The sequence below is a fragment of the Lagopus leucura genome, unplaced genomic scaffold, assembly GCF_019238085.1.
Source record: "Lagopus leucura isolate 7727_CA_CO unplaced genomic scaffold, USGS_WTPT01 91-2_obj-0_obj, whole genome shotgun sequence".
Lineage (NCBI taxonomy): Eukaryota > Metazoa > Chordata > Aves > Galliformes > Phasianidae > Lagopus > Lagopus leucura.
Genome location: NW_024962849.1, coordinates 5,001 through 22,447, shown reverse-complemented (window position 1 = coordinate 22,447; position 17,447 = coordinate 5,001).

Sequence of the window (17,447 nt, the reverse complement as noted above, 5' to 3'; positions counted from 1 at the left end):
ATGTTTCGCCCTCCAGACCATTCCCTATCTTCATAGTCTTCCTTTGGACATTCTCTAATGGTTTTATGTCCTTATATTGTAATGCCGAAAACTGCACACAAAAATCTTCATAAGAGTGGTACCAAGTCCACTCTACCTCTGTGAAACTTGATTAGAAAAAATTCATTTTCTCTCTCTTCCCAGATGCTTTCAAACCCTGCACTTGCACATTGCTCTATTTTATCTCTCCATCAGCCATTCATGGATAGAAAGATTTCACTCCAGTTTTGCACAGTGCAGTCCCAGATTGAATCCCCCTGCCCCTCAATCTGTGATTTATGGGAGCAGATCAGCCCTGCAACCTTCTGCTTCTAACACTGCACCTGCACATCGTGGCTAACAGCCTTAGGTGCTTTCCTGCAATAACTTATGGGATGTCTTTCCCAGACAGTCCAGCAGCCACACCTTTCCATTAGCAGACATTTCCCTTTCAGGTCCTCTGCTCTCCAGTTCATTTTTTGACTGTCCTCAGCCTTTTCCCAGATGCTGAAATGATCTAAGCCTCATCGTAACTGTGCTGTGTTTGTAGTGTGCTCAGCTGCCTAATGCAGCATCACATTTGTCTCTCTTTTCCACTAGTTGCACAACTTCTGTTAAACATCTAATAATACACCACAGCTGAACTGCAATATGGATATGCAGGGAAACTCCACCAGCTTCTTTCCCATCACCAACAGTTTTGGTCTTCAGTTCCTGGACTGATTTTACCCAGATTTCTTATCTTTATCTTACCAGATGTCCCTAGTAGCTAGCAAATTGTGAATTTGAGTAACGATCTTGGCTTCACAACCTGTTATTAGAAAGCACGTCCCAGCACCTCCTTAACTGAAGTAACCAATAACACACAGAGAATTTGGCCTTGAAATGCATAGAATAATAGAATCATTTCAGTTGAAGAGGACACTTAAACATCATCTAGTCCATTTCCTCTGTAATGAACATGGACACCTACAGCTCAATCAGGTGCTCAGAACCCCATCCAGCCTGACCTTGAGTGAAATGGGACATCCACTGCCTCTCTAGGCAACCTATGCCAGTGCATCACTGGGCTTATTACTAATTTTTTTTTCCTTATACCCAATCTAAGTCTCTCCTTTTGCCGTCCGCAAATGAGAAGATAGCCAGGTATATTCTCTGCCAAGAATCCTCTGCTTAAGCCCACATTTGTGGGTTGCATCCACCACGCCACCCTATGAGGAGCATGGGTTGGCAGCTCCTTGCAGAAACCTTTGCTGGTCTCCTGCTGATCTTGGGCACCTTGCAGCTGGTGAAAATCACTGTTAGAGTTACTTTGTCAGCCCGTCTAGTGCTGTTAACTCTGCAAAAATTAACCCAGGTGAATATCTCAGCCAAGTGCGTGTGCTGTGTGGAGTTCAGAGCTGGCATATCTTAATATGCAACACTTGAGCCTTCAAACACTTTCATGAGCTGATGCCTCACTCCCCTTTCCCTGTTAAATGTCAGCCAGGCCCACGGCTGCAGCCTGGCTCTGGTTCGAGGCAATGCAGATCATAGCCTGGAAGCTGAAAAGCACCTCAGAATAAAAGGCTCTCAGATTGTCTGCCAGTGCCTCGTGCAATGAAATACAGTTCAGCTCATAAAACATCGAAGGTATGTCAGTGTGAAGAGAAAAAAGGGTAAAGCTGGAAAAGAAGCATTGATAGCAGCCAGGAAAATGTAACTCCTTCTACTTAATCTTTCTTTGCTCCTTCTGAACTTGAAGCTTTCTTTTGTTGGAGAAAAAAAATAGAAAGAAGGTCTATAAAGGTGTGGGACCAAATACGTCTCTGTTGGCCACATCTTAAGGAATCATATGCATCAAGTGCTGAAGTCCTTGACACCCTTTAACACCCTTCCCCACATGCTATCTCTGAAATTCCTTCACCTCTCCTCTTCCAGCTGTTGGGACAGTAGCTGTGAGCTGTGTTTGGCCGTCTTGCAGGTATAATACTTGCTCTGGACTATGTAGGAGATGGTAGTTGTACATTCTGTGGCATGTTTCAAGGGAACCCAAATGTTGACTGGGAGTTACAAGCTATGAGGGGTAAAGGCAAAGGGAAAGGCAGATCCTTTAAGCCCACACAGCCAAGTGAGCTCTGCCCTAGGGAGCTAGAGCAGAAGTGAGTCAGCTTATCCTCCTGCTTTGCTCCTCAGAGCCTCAAGCAGAGATCACATGCGCTGAGTCGACTAAATTGTTCTCCCAGGACAACAGATCTCAGAGCTGCCCTCCTCCCCCTCTGCCCACAGTCCCACCTCCCCACCAAACTCAATGCTCAGCAATGTACCACCAAGCGTGGCATCCCCTCAGACAATGCCCACCACCGTGCCCAGCTGCAAAGGGTGAGCAACGATGTTTTATATCCCTTCTTGCCACCTGAATGCAACACACAACTGCTTGACATGGGACCACAAAGCTTCTCCCAGCTCTGCATCCCTGCTTGTTCTCTACGGGCCTCTGCCTGGCTCTGCTCCACTAATGTTCTCTGTGTCATACCGAAATCATCAGCCGGCACCAGTGCAAATGTCTACTGAGACCAGCAAGCAGTGGGTCAAGAGTGCACCTAGGAGACCGTGGTGTAAATAACTGACTCCATCTGCTTTGGGTCAGAACAGCTCCAACTCATCAGAGGGAACCAAAGAGACTTCATGGGTGGGGAATGAGCTTTCTGTGTCCATCCAGAGAGTTGGCACTGGAAGAAGCCAAACAGGATCGGAGTGTTTATGCTGTCAGGCTCTGAGGTATTCATCTTCATCCCAAAACACATTCCTCACAGAACACTTCTGTGCTTCAAGCTGCATCATTGGGAGAACTAAGAAAGTTGAATTTGGGGAGGAAGACAGGGAGACGTCCTGCTTTGCATACTGAGCATTGCTGGTGTTCAGGACATGTAGGCAATAGGGAGAGGCTCCTCTTCCTTACCCTTCCCTGAGGTAATTTTGCCTCTAAACGGTCTTCAGCTTTGAAATTCCAGGCTTCTATTTCTCTCCTCAGTGTCCACCCAAACATTTTTGTGAAAGACTTGGGATTCTGGATGCCACAACAAATTGAGCTTTGCCCCACAAGGAGTTCCTATTGTGTCCCAGGACAGTGCTGTGCTCAACCCACCCATTATGTCCCTACAGTTTTTCTCAGGTTGGTCCCTTCTGAAATTAAGTCAGCACAAAATTCAATCGAATTCTGCAAATGTGGGCACAACTGAGTTTATTCTCATGCAATGCTCCTTTTGTTCCACAAACTGCATATCTTTCAGCCCTCAGGCTAGCAAAACCGTATTCCTTTTTTTTTAGCTAATATGCAGCTTTCATGTTAGACTCCAACAACTGTGATTCATTTTTTTCTTTGCACCAGTGATGTTTACAGCTCCTTCCACCCAGATCTACCACATCATTTTAACTGTTATCAGTGTAATGATGGAGGCAGAAGTTTGGATGTGCAGAGGAAAAATCACTAGCATGAAAAAATACCAGTGCGTTCCCACAGTCCTGGGTCCTCTCCTCTTCTGCTGATGGAACAACCAGGGGACTTACAGCCCTATCAACTCATGGACCTGAAGGCAACCACAACTGGATGGGAGTGTATACAGAGCTCTAAATGTCCCTTAGTGTGTCATTGAACAAAGTGAATTCAGTAACAGTGATATTGAGATATCACTTACCATTTCCAACAGAGACCAATGAGATATGTCCTTCTGGGTGTGTTGTCACAAAGTCTTGCTCATGAGTTTATCAGTAGTACATGGTCCAAATTTTTGCAGCATCTTTAAGTCTTGGTCTTGAGTTGTCCCAGATAGTAGAAAGATCCCAGATAAGAAAATAATCTGTTCCTATTTCACTCTGTTTCTAGTTTGTTCCTCCATAGAGGGAAGGATAAGTGGCTTTACTCCTTGTGTGGTGGGAAGACTTTGATTCAGTTTGGTGCCACAGGCCAATGCAAATTAGAGTGCAAATGAACGCTTCGACCTCCTCTAAAACAAAGACACTGAGTGATGGAAGAAGCTGAGCTACCTGGGAATACTGTGTCCAGTACTAGAGTGCTGTGTTCAGTTTTGGGCACTGAGGCCTCAGAGCTTGTTCAGAGAAGGGCAACGAAGCTGTGAGGTGTCTGGAGCACAAGTCTTATGGGGAGCAGCTGAGGGAACTGGGATTGTTCACAAGGTGAGGGGGGGCATCACTGCTATCTACAGATCCCTGAAAGGAGGTTGTGATGAAGTGGAGGTTGGTCTCCTCTCCGTAGTTACTAGCAATAGGATTAAAATGACCTCAAGATGTGCAAAGGAAGGTTGGTTCAAGTTGGATATTAAAAAAAATTTCCTCTCTGGAAGGCTGGTAAAGCACTGGAACAGGGTGTCCATGGAGCTTGATGGAGTCACCATCCCTGGAAGTGTTCAGGAACCAAGAAGATGTGGACATTAGTGTGCATGGTGGGGATGGCTCAATGGTTGGACATAGTGATCTTAATGGTCTTTTCCAGACTTAATGATTCTATGATTCTATGAAGAGATATCCATCCTGCTCCATCAAGGAGAACAGCACAAAACAAAGGAAGATGAGGTTTAGAGGCAGTATTTTTTGCCTCGTGACTCCTGTGGGTCCTGGCTGTCAGCTCCTGGCTGCTCCTTACATAAACCTTCTCTGAAATTGCGAAGGCAGCAAAACTGAGAACCTCACAAAGCCGCTGCCTCCTGGAAAAGAGAGTTTGGAAAGGCACCAGATACCAGGAAATTATTTTTAGGAAAAAATCAGATGACAGTGAGAGATATCCTGGGTGGAGGAATGGAGTTTTAGGGAGTTTGTGCTTCCTTCTTGTACTTTAAGGATTGTGTGAGCCAGAGGGAAATGAGGAAACTGATCCTTATACCATCCGGAGTGGTGGCTGCCATGAGTTCCTGCAGAGAGGGGTGGAGAAGAAACATTGCATGGCACAGACTTTACTGGATCGACAAATCTGGCAGCAATCAGGTTTCCTCGGGATGCTCATCCAATCCTTAGCCCAAATACTGGCTGATTCAGGAGGAAAACTTCCATGACTTCCATTTATCTCTCTTGCAGTCCTTGTGTCTGACAGTGTGACGGTGCTGTGGTTGGAGGACGCATGTAATGAAGGCCTCAGAAAGATGTCCCTTCTTCAGAGCTTTGTGTTTCAATGTCACATGTAAGGGATAGCACAACTGCCTGGGTGCTCAGCAGGGAAGCAGGGCTGCCAAACTGAGCTGAGATACAGCCTCAGGAGGTGGGGAAAACTGGGGACAGATGGTCCTAGTGTGAAAATACTACCCTTGGAGTGTGAAACTAGAGAGAGAGGGGGAAAGTGATAGCAAATGGTGCTCCTCTCCAGGTCCACTTAAACATCAAGGGATGCTTGCATGAGGCTGGAACGGATCCAAGCCAAAGCACACTGAAGTCAATAGGAGGTGCTGCCTTGCTTTCTTATGGTGAGAGATGTGAGATTTGAAGGGTTACACAGCCAAATATTTCAAAACAGCAGCCAGAAAACTCCAGCTATGTGAGATTTTGTTTGAGTTGTTTCTGGTGGTATTGAAGCAAACCTCCCTGTGGTTATTGGATTTGTAGGGCTCCTTCATTCAACTCCTTGGTCCCACACTTTTCCCACTTGGGTGAGATCAGCAGGACGTGGTAGGGATGCACCTAAAGGCTGAAATTGCAGATCTATTTACCCTGCAGATCTCTGCAACATGCAGAAGTTGAAAAGGGCTGGGATTTCTGTGTCCCTCTTGCTGCAGGACTTGCATTTAGGCCTTGTTGAAGAAATAAGGGCTGTGGAGCGGCCCAGGACCCAGATATGTTATTGCCTGTTAGGTTTTTCCTCTTTGGAGTGCAAATACACCATAACTTCTTGTCCTGTTTGCTCTCCAGCCCACATCAATAAGCAGAGCCATCCACCCCACTGAGGCGCCAGCCCCTGAAATGCATAAATCTTCACCTCATTTCAAACACTGCTTTTAATGTGATATTGCTTCTATTTCACAACAGTGCCGCTTCTTTTCTTCCCTCCCACATACCAGCTATAAAACCCTTTTCATATTTGCTCTTCCCCATCCTGTGCATGATCTCCTGAGACACTGAAGCCTTCAAAGGTTTTCCAGCTGGAATTAAAAAGATAGGAATCTGAATGAAAAAGAGGTGATGCATTGGCACAGGCTGCCCAGGGAGGTGGTGGAGTCACCGTCCCTGGAGGTGTTCAAAAAACATGGAGATGTGGCACTGAGAGACATGGTCAATGACCATGGTGGGGATGGGTTGGGGTTGGACTTGTTGCTCTTAGAGGTCTTTTCCAATCTTAATGATTCTATGATTCTGTGTTTCTATGCACCCATACCTGATCCACAAACAGCTGGAGTGGTGAGCACTGCTGCTTCTCATTCTCCTCTCCTGGCCAGTTTCTTTCTGTTTCTCTCTGCGAAAAGCACATTGGGGATGAGTGGTGGTAGCCACAGGAGCTTTGATTGTCTTCTTCAGGTGCGTGCAGGATCGAAGTAAGCTGACTTTTATGTGCCCACCTCATTTAGCATGACTCACTCTGGCAAGGGTCTTCTCCTGCATAATGGAGGTCCAGAAGTGCCTGTCGGCTTTGGCATGAGTTAAAGGGCCAAGGCTCATCACTCTTCTTCTGGAAGCAGTCAAGAAAGCTGGATTATGCTTTTCTCATATTTTGATAGAAAAGGTAGATTATTTTTCTCCTCAGAAGCTTTTGGGTAATAAGACAGTCTCCCTGTCTGCATCCCAGGTCCTTGCAGAGACCATCTCCAGATAATTGGGATTGAATCTCTCTTTTTTTGCCAGTGCCCATTCTCTTCTAGACACGTAGTTGAGAAGTGGCACAAACTTTTCTGCCTCTCCTGCATCATCTCTGTATGGAGTTGTGAGCGCAGCTGAAAGAATGCCAGCAAGTGGGCGAGCTCATGAGAAGTTTCCATGGAAGATGTGGCATTAAAGCCCTCTAGCCTTTGATGGCAATAGCATCCCTGAGCCCTTGCAGCTTTGCTAGGAGTGTAATGAAACTGGAATGGAGCAGCAGTCTATATGCAGCAAAGGAATCTGAGACATTACGCCAAGGGTGGATTAGGGTTCAATGGGTCCCAGATCCAGCCAAATATTGCCCTACCAGAAGGAAAATTTCCTGGCCTCCCAGGATGTTCTCTTTAGCCTGTAAATAAGTGGAATGGCCAAAAGCTTAATATAACCACCGTAATATGTGATGAAATGATATGAAGTGGGTCCTTTTTCTCTTCTTCTTTCAGCTGGGCCCTACACAGCCTGTGGTTGTAAAAAACACTGCTTGATGCTTTCACAAAGCATTTTCTCTTCCCCACCACTGATTTCCAGTTGTCATTCCAAGATTTGGGCTCAGTTCCTGGGAGCACTCAGCCTGAAATCTTGTAATCCTGAATGTATTCAAGCAACCGAGTGCACAAATGACTCATACCTGTAGAAGAAGGATGAGACAAAAGACACGCTGCTCGTCACCTGCAGATTTCTGATCCAGACATCCTGCAGCCCTGGGAAAATTTGGACCAGGCTTCTTTGCAGCTGTCAGCTGCCTCCATAATTGCCTATACCTACAGTCTTGCTGTAAATAGCTTGGCATACTGGGGAAATTCTGAACTGCATCTGAACATCCTGGACCAGGCTCATGTCATGGCACAAATTCTAGCTCTACTTAAAGGCTTTGCCATTTGGTTGCAGGCAGGTCATTAGTAAGCTTTCTGCTGTGCTGCACTGCAACATAATCACCTTTCCTTTTCTTTTCTTTTTTAAAATTTATTTATTTTTTCTTGAAGGTAGAGTAAGGGATTCCAGGGCTTTTCTCTTTTGCAGCTACAGAGCTAATTTTCTGTGCTGAAAAAAGTAGTGGAAGAAGACAAAAGACCCAATAACTACATCTGGGGGAAGGGATGGAGTTGGTAATGACTTACAGGGCTGTGAACCAGCAGCACAGAACAATAAGTCCCAGGCAGAGAATTTTAAAATAAATGAAGTCCAGCCTATGCTGGCCCAAGGGCTTGGAAATAAATGATAGAATCAGTCTGAGAGAGAAATCTCATGACTCAAAATTAACATCTGATGCCGGCTCTGTGCAAAAAAAGCTCCCAGGGAGCAAAATTTCACATCCTTGAAAAACTCTGAGTGGTGGTGGTCACACTTCCCAGGAGGACATCTGTGGTCTGGGGTGGCCTGGAGACAGGTTGTGTGCAGGAGAGCTGGTGCTGCTCCTACTCCTGCTGCGATGGCCCAAGGGCGTAAGAGCCCACATCCATGGGGTGTCATGGGTCATGGTGGTCCCCTGGCCTCGGGGAACAGCCAAGCACATTAGTTGGCATCAAGAGACATCGTTCATCTGTCCTCTCCCCTGCAAGTTTTGGTATTCAGGCTCATTTTGTGGTGATATGTGGTTTTGTTTTCCACTGTTTATGATGGTGTTTTGTGTGCTCTGTTAAGAAAAGGAGCTGCATCTACAGCTGATGGATGTCGTCCCGCAGTGTAAGAGAAGAGTCTGATTACTTTAAATTTTATTTCGATGTTATGCAATCTCTCCATTTGGCATCATTAAAGACACAACCTCGAACAACTTTTAACTGTGATTGAAACATAGCATTTTCTGGGAATAGAGAAGATGAGTCGGTTCCATGAGAAACCTCAAGGATATGTCATGTCTAATGGTATTAAAGAGGACATATAGGAATGGTAAAGAAAAAAAATATCTACCTCTTCACTAATGTCTTCCACCTGGAGACTGCTCCATCTCAAACATCTCTGCTGCAAACCACCTTCATTCCCCTCTTAAAAAGTGCAGAAATGAAGTGAGAGAAATCAGGTTGGATATTAGGGAAAATTTCTTCTCAGAAAGAGTGGTGATGCATTGGCTCAGGCTGCCCAGGGAGGTGGTGGAGTCAGCATCCCTGAAGGTGTTCACGGAGCATGGAAATGTGGCACTGAGGGACGTGGTCAGTGGGCATGGTGGGGATGGTTTGGGGATGGACTTGATGCTCTTAGAGGTCTTTTCCAACCTGAATGATTCTATGATTCTATGATACACCTTTTCTCCTTTCATTGCGTTGGTCTGTCTTAGTGAACTGCTTAACACAACCAGCTTGCCCAGGTAGGACAGGCATTGTTTGATGGCAAGGATTCAAAGTAAATACAAACAGCATGAGTAATAGGGAAAGGCTTTTCCTGAGCCAACTTTCCCCCACTGCATCCAAGGCAGCATGGGATCGATGGCCAGCTTGGGATAATGAGATTTACTGTGGATGTTGGAGGCAAGAGCCAGAGACTTGCTGTGGCTTTCTTCTCCTCCCACGATGCTGTCTGTCCTCAGACACCAAACTGTCCCTGCAATTTTGGGATTTTTTTGCCCCAGTGTTTCTGTCTCAGCCCAGAAGCACCATGAATAGCAGGATGTGTTCAACCTCAACACTGGGAGGCTCTGACAGCATTGTGCCTTCGGTAGATGTGGCTTCATGTCGCTCCCTGAGACTATCCAGAAGAGCGACATTTCATCCTCCAAAATAAAAGCAAAATTAATGACCCCCACTCACATTAACTTTGGAAAGAAATTCATGTGCACCCAAACCCTCTGAGAATGTTCTGTTTTCCATCTAGCTCTTCGTGCAGTCATAACCAACTAAACTACTTTATGTGCCCTTGGAATCTGGCCCAGAAAATGTGTGGTTTCTTAAAATATATATGTATACACTACTTTAATACCAGCCAATACCTTCTGAAATGTAGGTGGCCAGAAAGGCATTGGCCGATCTTTTCCTATTACATATTTCAGAAATGAGTTGACATTCGTATATAAATTCTGCATGAACTTCATGGGGTTTTAGTAGCAATATTGAAAGGGAATGTCAACAACCGCTTAGCTGCTAATATGGGCTGGAGATAATAACGAAGGTAGCCGGGCAAATTGTGCTTCCAGGAAATTTTGTCAGTTATGCAGAAGTGGAACAGCTTGAAAAAAAATATATAATCTTGATTTCTTTTCATGAAAGAAGTAGGTACTGTGAGGCCGAAAGGAAATTTGAAAATGGATGTATAGGGCCCTAATTTACTTTAATATTTCCTGTGTAAAGTCTTAAAGTTAAAGATTGATTTTTCCAATAAACATTACAAGCATAATGACCTGGAGGTATGATTGCAGATCACGTACCAGATGGAAAGCAATGGAAAAATAGCTACTGCTCTTAGAATATGCTTTGTCTTTTTTCTTTTTCCTGCAAGAAGCTGCAATAGACTGAAAGAAAAGGATCAAACTCTGAAGTATGCAGTAAGAAAGTCTCCGCTTACTGTGCACGAATAAAGATGGAAGAATTTGGCCCAGAAACCAACTCTCGTAGGAAAGGATGCTGAGAACACATATATCAAATTTAATTGAAATTTCAAGGGGATTTCCAATACACAAATTGCATTTATAATTTGGTCCCAGCATCACAAGTAGAGTAATCATAAAGTTTTGCTCAAAACTTTTATTTTCCCAGCCAAAGGAAGTGTAACCCTCACTGAAATTAAAACTTCTTTCAAAGCCCTGACTTCAGCACAATCCTGCTCTAAAACTGAGCAGGCACGCTCAGACAATGTCCAGGAGCTGTGTGTCTGCACCTTCACAGAATGGAACATTTTGACTTTCCTTTTTTCTTATTTTTTTTTCCCTTCATTTTTCATGCAGCAGACAGTGTTTTTATACAAGAAAACATTAAGAGCTCAAAGGGATGGATTTCAAATGAAATTAGGTGGTTTTCTTGAACTCCTTAACCTTTTTTTTGTTGTTTTTATATAGAGATATAGATAGAGATATACGTGTATATCTGTATCTATCTATGCATCTATGTATCTACTTATCTATCCATATATCCATTCATCCATCCCTCCATCCATCTACCTATCTACGCTATCTACCTACCTATCTCTCTACCTACCTCCCTATTTATCTACCTATCTACCTATCCATCCATCCATCCATCCATCCATCCATCCATCCATCCATCCATCCATCCATCCATCCATCCATGCATCTTTGCATCTATGTATCTACCTATCTGCCTGTCTGTCTATCTATCTATCTACCTACCTATCTATCCATCTATCTGTGTATCTATTTTTTTCTGGTATGTTTGCATACCATGTTTGGATTTCAGGCTATGGGAGCATCAAAGGCTGTCCTTTTGGATTAGTCCTAATTTCCAACTTAGATCTGCTAAAAAAAGTGTGAGAGAGATTCTGTTTTCTAACTGCTTTCTCCAGTTAGGAGCAACCAATTTGGGATGGAGCAGCAAAAGCAAGGGCAGGTCAGAATGATGGCAAACAGCCATCACTCAACAGACCAAGGTCACCATTTGTATAAGGCAGCACTCCCATGGTCACTGCAGGGAACTGAGAATCAGCGTCTGCCCCTGATTACACTCTCCAATAGCCAAAGTTTGCAAATGCATTGCTATGTGTCCATATTTATTTTGTGCAGCCTTCTGACACAATGCTCCTTTCCTGAAGGAATAATAACCCGTGCTCCTGGGTGGATGCACAGGATGTATTCTTGCACCTGCAGCCACTGAGCCCCTGCTCCCTTACAGCTGCTGGTGGTGACTTTTAGCACCTTCTTTTTGGACTTTTGTAAAGGACATCTTTGTGTTTGGCTCAGCCAGATGATTGTTGTGAGGATCAAAGAGCCCACGTCTCACCACTCAATGTTCCTCCGCCATGCCACCCACTGTGCCATGTTGGATGTGTTGTCATCTCTCTATGACATCAGTCATAGAATCACAGACTCATTTAGGTTGAAAAAGACCACTCAGATCACCATGTCTGTCAATCCATCCCCACCATGCCCATGGACCATGTCCCTCAGTGGCACATCTCCAGGGTTCTTGAATACCTCCAGGGACGGTCACTCCACCACCTCCCTGAGCAACCTGTCCCAATGCATCACCACTCTGAGAAGAATTCACATTCTGAGAAGAAATTTTTCCTGACATCCAACCTGTTTTCTCCACTGGGCACGGAGACCCTTTGAGCTGCATCTGACAAATGGTCCTCCCAAGAGTCACCTTGGTGTGTGCAACAAGAGAGCTGCAAAGGTACCTGTGTGCAGCATGCAGAGTGCTCCTAGAACATCTTTCCAAGTCCATTTTGGCTTTTGTTGGGTTAAGGGTATAACGTGACATCTCCCCCTACCTTGTCCCACTCCCCAGTCATGGTGTGAAGATCAATGACTGTTGCTGAACAATCAAAGACTGCGAACCTCGTCACGGGAGGGAAGAGTGCAAAGGGAATAGGTGAAAACACCTATTGTTTCCAGAGAGCTTAGAGAGTATTTAAAATGTAACAATGGAATCTGATTCCTTCTGAAAACCTCCAGAGCACTTAAAAATGGGAATCCGGTCTCTCGCCCCCTCTCCGCCCCATATGCATGAAATGTATAACAATAGGAACTCTGTTCCTACAGGTTCCCCTACAAATGACCCCTGGAAAGCATCAACTGCTTCCTGTAGGCTCCTGCCATCATCCCTTCCCTAGTAATATCTGCATCTGCTTCCAGATCCATAATCACATTTCCTTAATTGAGCTGTGAAGCAGGATTTACGTGACTCCATTTAGATTTCGTCGCTTGCCAATAAGGAGATAGTTATTTCAATTTAGATGCAAGGAACATGAGATTCTGATCTAAAGGAGAATCTAATATCTGATAGTAGGTGCCTGGCTATAGGTGATAATTTAAGATGAGCTTATGGAGCCCCTGTAATTACATTTTCAATGCATGCTTTGTTGTGGTTACCAGGTAACTGCAAAGTGATTACATGAATATTTATGCTTGGCAGGTTAGACATTGCTGATACACAGGATTAGCATCATTTTTTTCCTCCTTGTAATTCTTTGAGTGAATATCTGGGACTCACATCAGGATGAAGGCGCCTCATCAGTGAAAAAAAAACCACTAATGCCATGCTCCTTATCTGAGATATTAATTTGCTTTTCCCTGAAGCATTGGTGCACTTGTGTTTTGCAATACTAATCGGTCTTTCCTTCCTCCATGATACATCCTTGGATAATTTACGTCAGGTTGGAAATCTCTGATCTTGCTTTTGTAGAGGTTGTGCAACACGCTGTGTAGGACCATCCCCACCAAACCTACACCTGTACTTCTCTACGTGTTTGCGCATGGACACTTGCTGTGGTTTAGCCTGATTTCATTTGGGAATATACTTATAGAAAGGGGACAAAGGAGGAAGTCACATGTGGGAGACGAGGGTGTGAGGCTGCAGTGTGTCATACTGACCACGTGGTAAGCATGAGGTAATGGGAGGTGAAGTCATGGCCCTTAATTAGAGAGAACTGGCTCATGCTTACCGTGCTATGGGACCACGTGCACAGCACTGCCCTCCAAACTGCCCACATGCTGCAGGCTTGTGTCCTGTCCAGATCCGTGCCTCGTGGTCTGTGGATCTCAACTAACATTAGTGTGGGGTCTTACCTTTTTATAACTGAACAAATCTGAGGGTTGCATGGACCTCTGGGGAATCCAGCTGGTCTTCTCCCCATCCTCAATGTTCTAATGCCACAGTAAAAGCTATTTGGGGGAGGAATCATAGAATCATTTGAGTTGGAAGAGACCTTTAAAGGCCACCCGGTACAACTTCCCTGCAATGAATAGGGGCACCCACAGCTCAGTCAGGTGTTCAGAGCTCATCCAGCCTGACTTTGAACATCTCCAGGGATGGGGCATGCACTACATTTTTGGCCAAACTGTTCCAGCATTTCGCTACCCTTTTGCAAGTTTTGGAGGTGCCCTCTTGTCTGGCTCCCACCTGACAAAATGAGCATCAAGTGGCAGCTGGGATGTAGGTTTTGAGAGCAAGAGCATGATGTCCAGTGGCCACCCCATCCATGCCTTCTATTCTGATCAGGCGGTGACAACCAAAACAGCTGTCTCTGCCCCAGAGCTTGTTTTTGTTTTTGTTTTTCATCCACAGATCACTTCTTTTGGAAACACATTTTGATGCGAAAATGGGGATTGTTTGCAAAACCACACATCTTTTGTTCTTCCCTATTCCTCCCAACCCCATCACCACTCAGTAACTGCTAACAGACGCAGTAGACAGGAGAGGACAGGCAGGAAGGGTGCCACAGAAGCACCCTACCTGCAAAACTTCAGCTGAAAATGAGAAACTGACTTTGTCCCTGATGGCTACATCTACAAGAGCCAATGCAACACCGTCCCGTGCTTATGGCTAAGATGCCCTAAAACTATATCCTCCCTTCCAAACCATATGCTGAGAAAGGCCTTCAGTTGCAGAAGAGCCTTTGCTTTCCTTAGGGAGGGAATGTTGAGGAGATCAGCAGTGGAAAGGAAGCAAGATCCATTCAGTCAGGAGGAATAACACAACCATGTTCCCAGGTCATGAAGAACAAATGGGGCTCAAAATGAGCTTGGGCAGAAACTACCTTTAGATCTCACACTGTAGCAGCAGAACCCATAGATGCATTACACAAAGCACAATGCAATTGCATTTAATTATTACAATCCAGGCTTAATCATTCCATGGTTGGGCAGGATTTTGGTGGCCAGTGGTTTCAGAAATGACTTTTATTTTGCTGCTGTTTGCAAGCGGACTGCTCTTGGCACACAAAAACAGCCTATATGCAAAACATGGATCTGCAAAACAAGCAATGGAGATGAGAGCTTGGGGTCTGATTTATGTCTGAAGGCTCTGCATGGAGCTTTCAGAGTGCGGAAACCTGCACCAAAGACGGAGGAAATGATTTGAAGGGAGTCAGCTTCAAAGCAGAAAAGAAATCATTTGCTGAATGTTTTAGATACTGTTGATGTTCTCAAATTTAAGGCATTAAAAGAAACCATTTCTAGCAGCAGAGCTGCTAGCAGGAGCCATGTCTTTGATCTGGATCTGCACACAGTGGGGTGGGGTCCATGAATTACAAGGAAACGTAATGCGCTGTCATTCTTAAATAAAAACACACTTGCTAATTAAATTGAGGCCCAGTGACCAAGTGACTGGTCTGTGCATTTGGAAATCTCAATCCTGTGCAGCTTGGGGTAAGTCACTTAACCTCTGTGTTTCTGAGTTCCCCTCCCCAAAGCTTCCCTGTCTACCGATGAAAAATTAAGTATGATTTACTCAAACTGCAGGAACATATTTCCCTCATTCATCAGGACTTGGACTCTGATATGAATCAGACCTGCACCCCCTGATGTAGAATATGGTTGGCTTCCACATGCCTGCAGGCAGCCAGGCTGCTGTCTGAGCTGGGGGCTTACAGAGGTCTCCACTGGTCATCATGGAGTCAAATTTGGAGGCCCAAATGTTGGAGGATTGGGGTCAAGAAAGGAGCATGTTCCCCAGAGACCATGCAAACACTTCATCTACCCTTCTTCAACTCCCACACCATTAACTTCCCCAAATGATGTCTTGACTTGGCCAGGATCTTCATCTAAGCAATGGTAAATTGTCATGCATTAGCCTAATTCATCCTGGTTATATCAGATTGACGCTACTTGCATATCAACCCACATGAAGGCCAGAAGCCCCCTTGAAACCACAGCTTTAGGTGGGCTGCTGAATATCTGGAAATCCAGCAGATCATTTATAAAAGTTGTAGATCATCTTTAAAAACAAACAAACAAACAAAAAACAAAACAAAAAAAAAAAAAAAACAAGAAGAGCAATATCTTGCTCATGAAATCAGCAAATTATTTCAGTAAGAAGAGTAAGAGATTATCCCTGAAAAAGTGAAATGATAGATTACTAATGAGACAATAGATATTGAGCAGAACAGACAAAGCAGTAGATTGGATTAAAAGTGGTGGTTGGCCATGGTCTTGTTAAGGGGGTTTGTACAGTGCAGTTTTTCTGCCATTGGAGTATGTAGGCTGAAAAATGTCGGGATACCCCAAATCCTATCCAGCTTCTGGCATGGAAAAAGTCTCTTTGCCTGAAGAGAAATTGGGTGGAGAACTGGAGCTCCACTGAAGAGACAGTTTAATGGCAGGATGCTCCTTTTCAATACGTGGTAACACAATTGATAGGACTCAAAAGTTTGCATGCAAATGCCTCCACTGAAATATTCCCAGTGAATTGTCCAGGAGTAATGGACTTCCTCATTTCAGCTCATGGGGATCAGATCTCCAAGATAGGCACTGAGAATGAAATGTAAACACCTCCTTTAGGGTCAGCTGAAGGGTTTTTGGCTTTCTCTGTCCCTAAAGACAAACCTGTGATTCTGTGGGCTATTCCTTAGCAGAACAGACCCTAAACAATCTATGCAAGTCAGCACTGAAGCCAGTGAGGAGAAACGTGTGCTCTTATTTAACTGTCACAGCACAACATCAAGCCTGGATTCACCACCCCTAAATGGGATAGGGTTTTCTTGGGCAGTGCTATGACTTCTCCTGAATCTCTCTGCTCACTGGAGAAACCTTCAGTGAGTGGCTCAGGTTTGAGCTATGCAACCACAGGTGTATTTTTCCATGGGCACAAGAGGAGCCTTAGTGCAGCAGCAATTCATAATTATGTACCTCATGGGGATTGGTCTGCATGCAGCAGATAAGGATATGCAAGGAGACACAAACACATGTACAGGTACAGATACGTAGCTCTGCTTTCCTGTCAATCATGTTTATACACAGATGCCTGACAGAATTTCTTTGAAAGTTCACAGAATACCACAAGTTGGTGTCCCAGCTCCTTTCTCAAAGCAGGGACAGACAGGTTAGGAAGCTCTCTGGGGAAGTTTGGGATAGCTAGTTAGAATTTCCCATTTTCCCTTGGGCTGATGCCTACAAGGAGAGACCATCAGTGTCTCACCTGCACCAACCCAACAGGGAGCAACTAATTCCCCTTTGCTTTCTCCTCTCCCAGTGACTACCCAGCTCTCAGCCTTTTCTCACATCACCCGAGCTCCATCTCCAACCACTTTGGTGGCCTTGCTGGGCTTGTTCCCTTCTGTCACCAGTGCTATATAGAGAGGAAATCACTTGAACCAAAGCCCACTGCTGCCCAAGCCCTCCCTGAGACACTCTGCATATTGGTCATGACCTTTCTCTATTTGCAGTTCCCATTTTGGTAATGTGATGTGCAACTATTTCCTTCTAAAGAACACCCCTGCCAGCCCTGGTTGATTGGCTCTGGGTTGGCATTACCTTCTGATGAAGGATCTGCCCATGTATCCCTGCAGCTGTTGGCCTTGGCAACCTTGGGTGTCACTCAGATGCTCATTGTCCCCATCAGGTGCAGACATAGTGCTGGTCGGTACACAGATAAAAGTGCTACTTCTCCAGGTACATTTTGAGGTCCTCATCTCTGGTTCCCTCTTCATGGGCTTTATGGAACACTTAATGCACTGATCAGCTCAGACTTAATTTCTCCATCCAGCTTTGC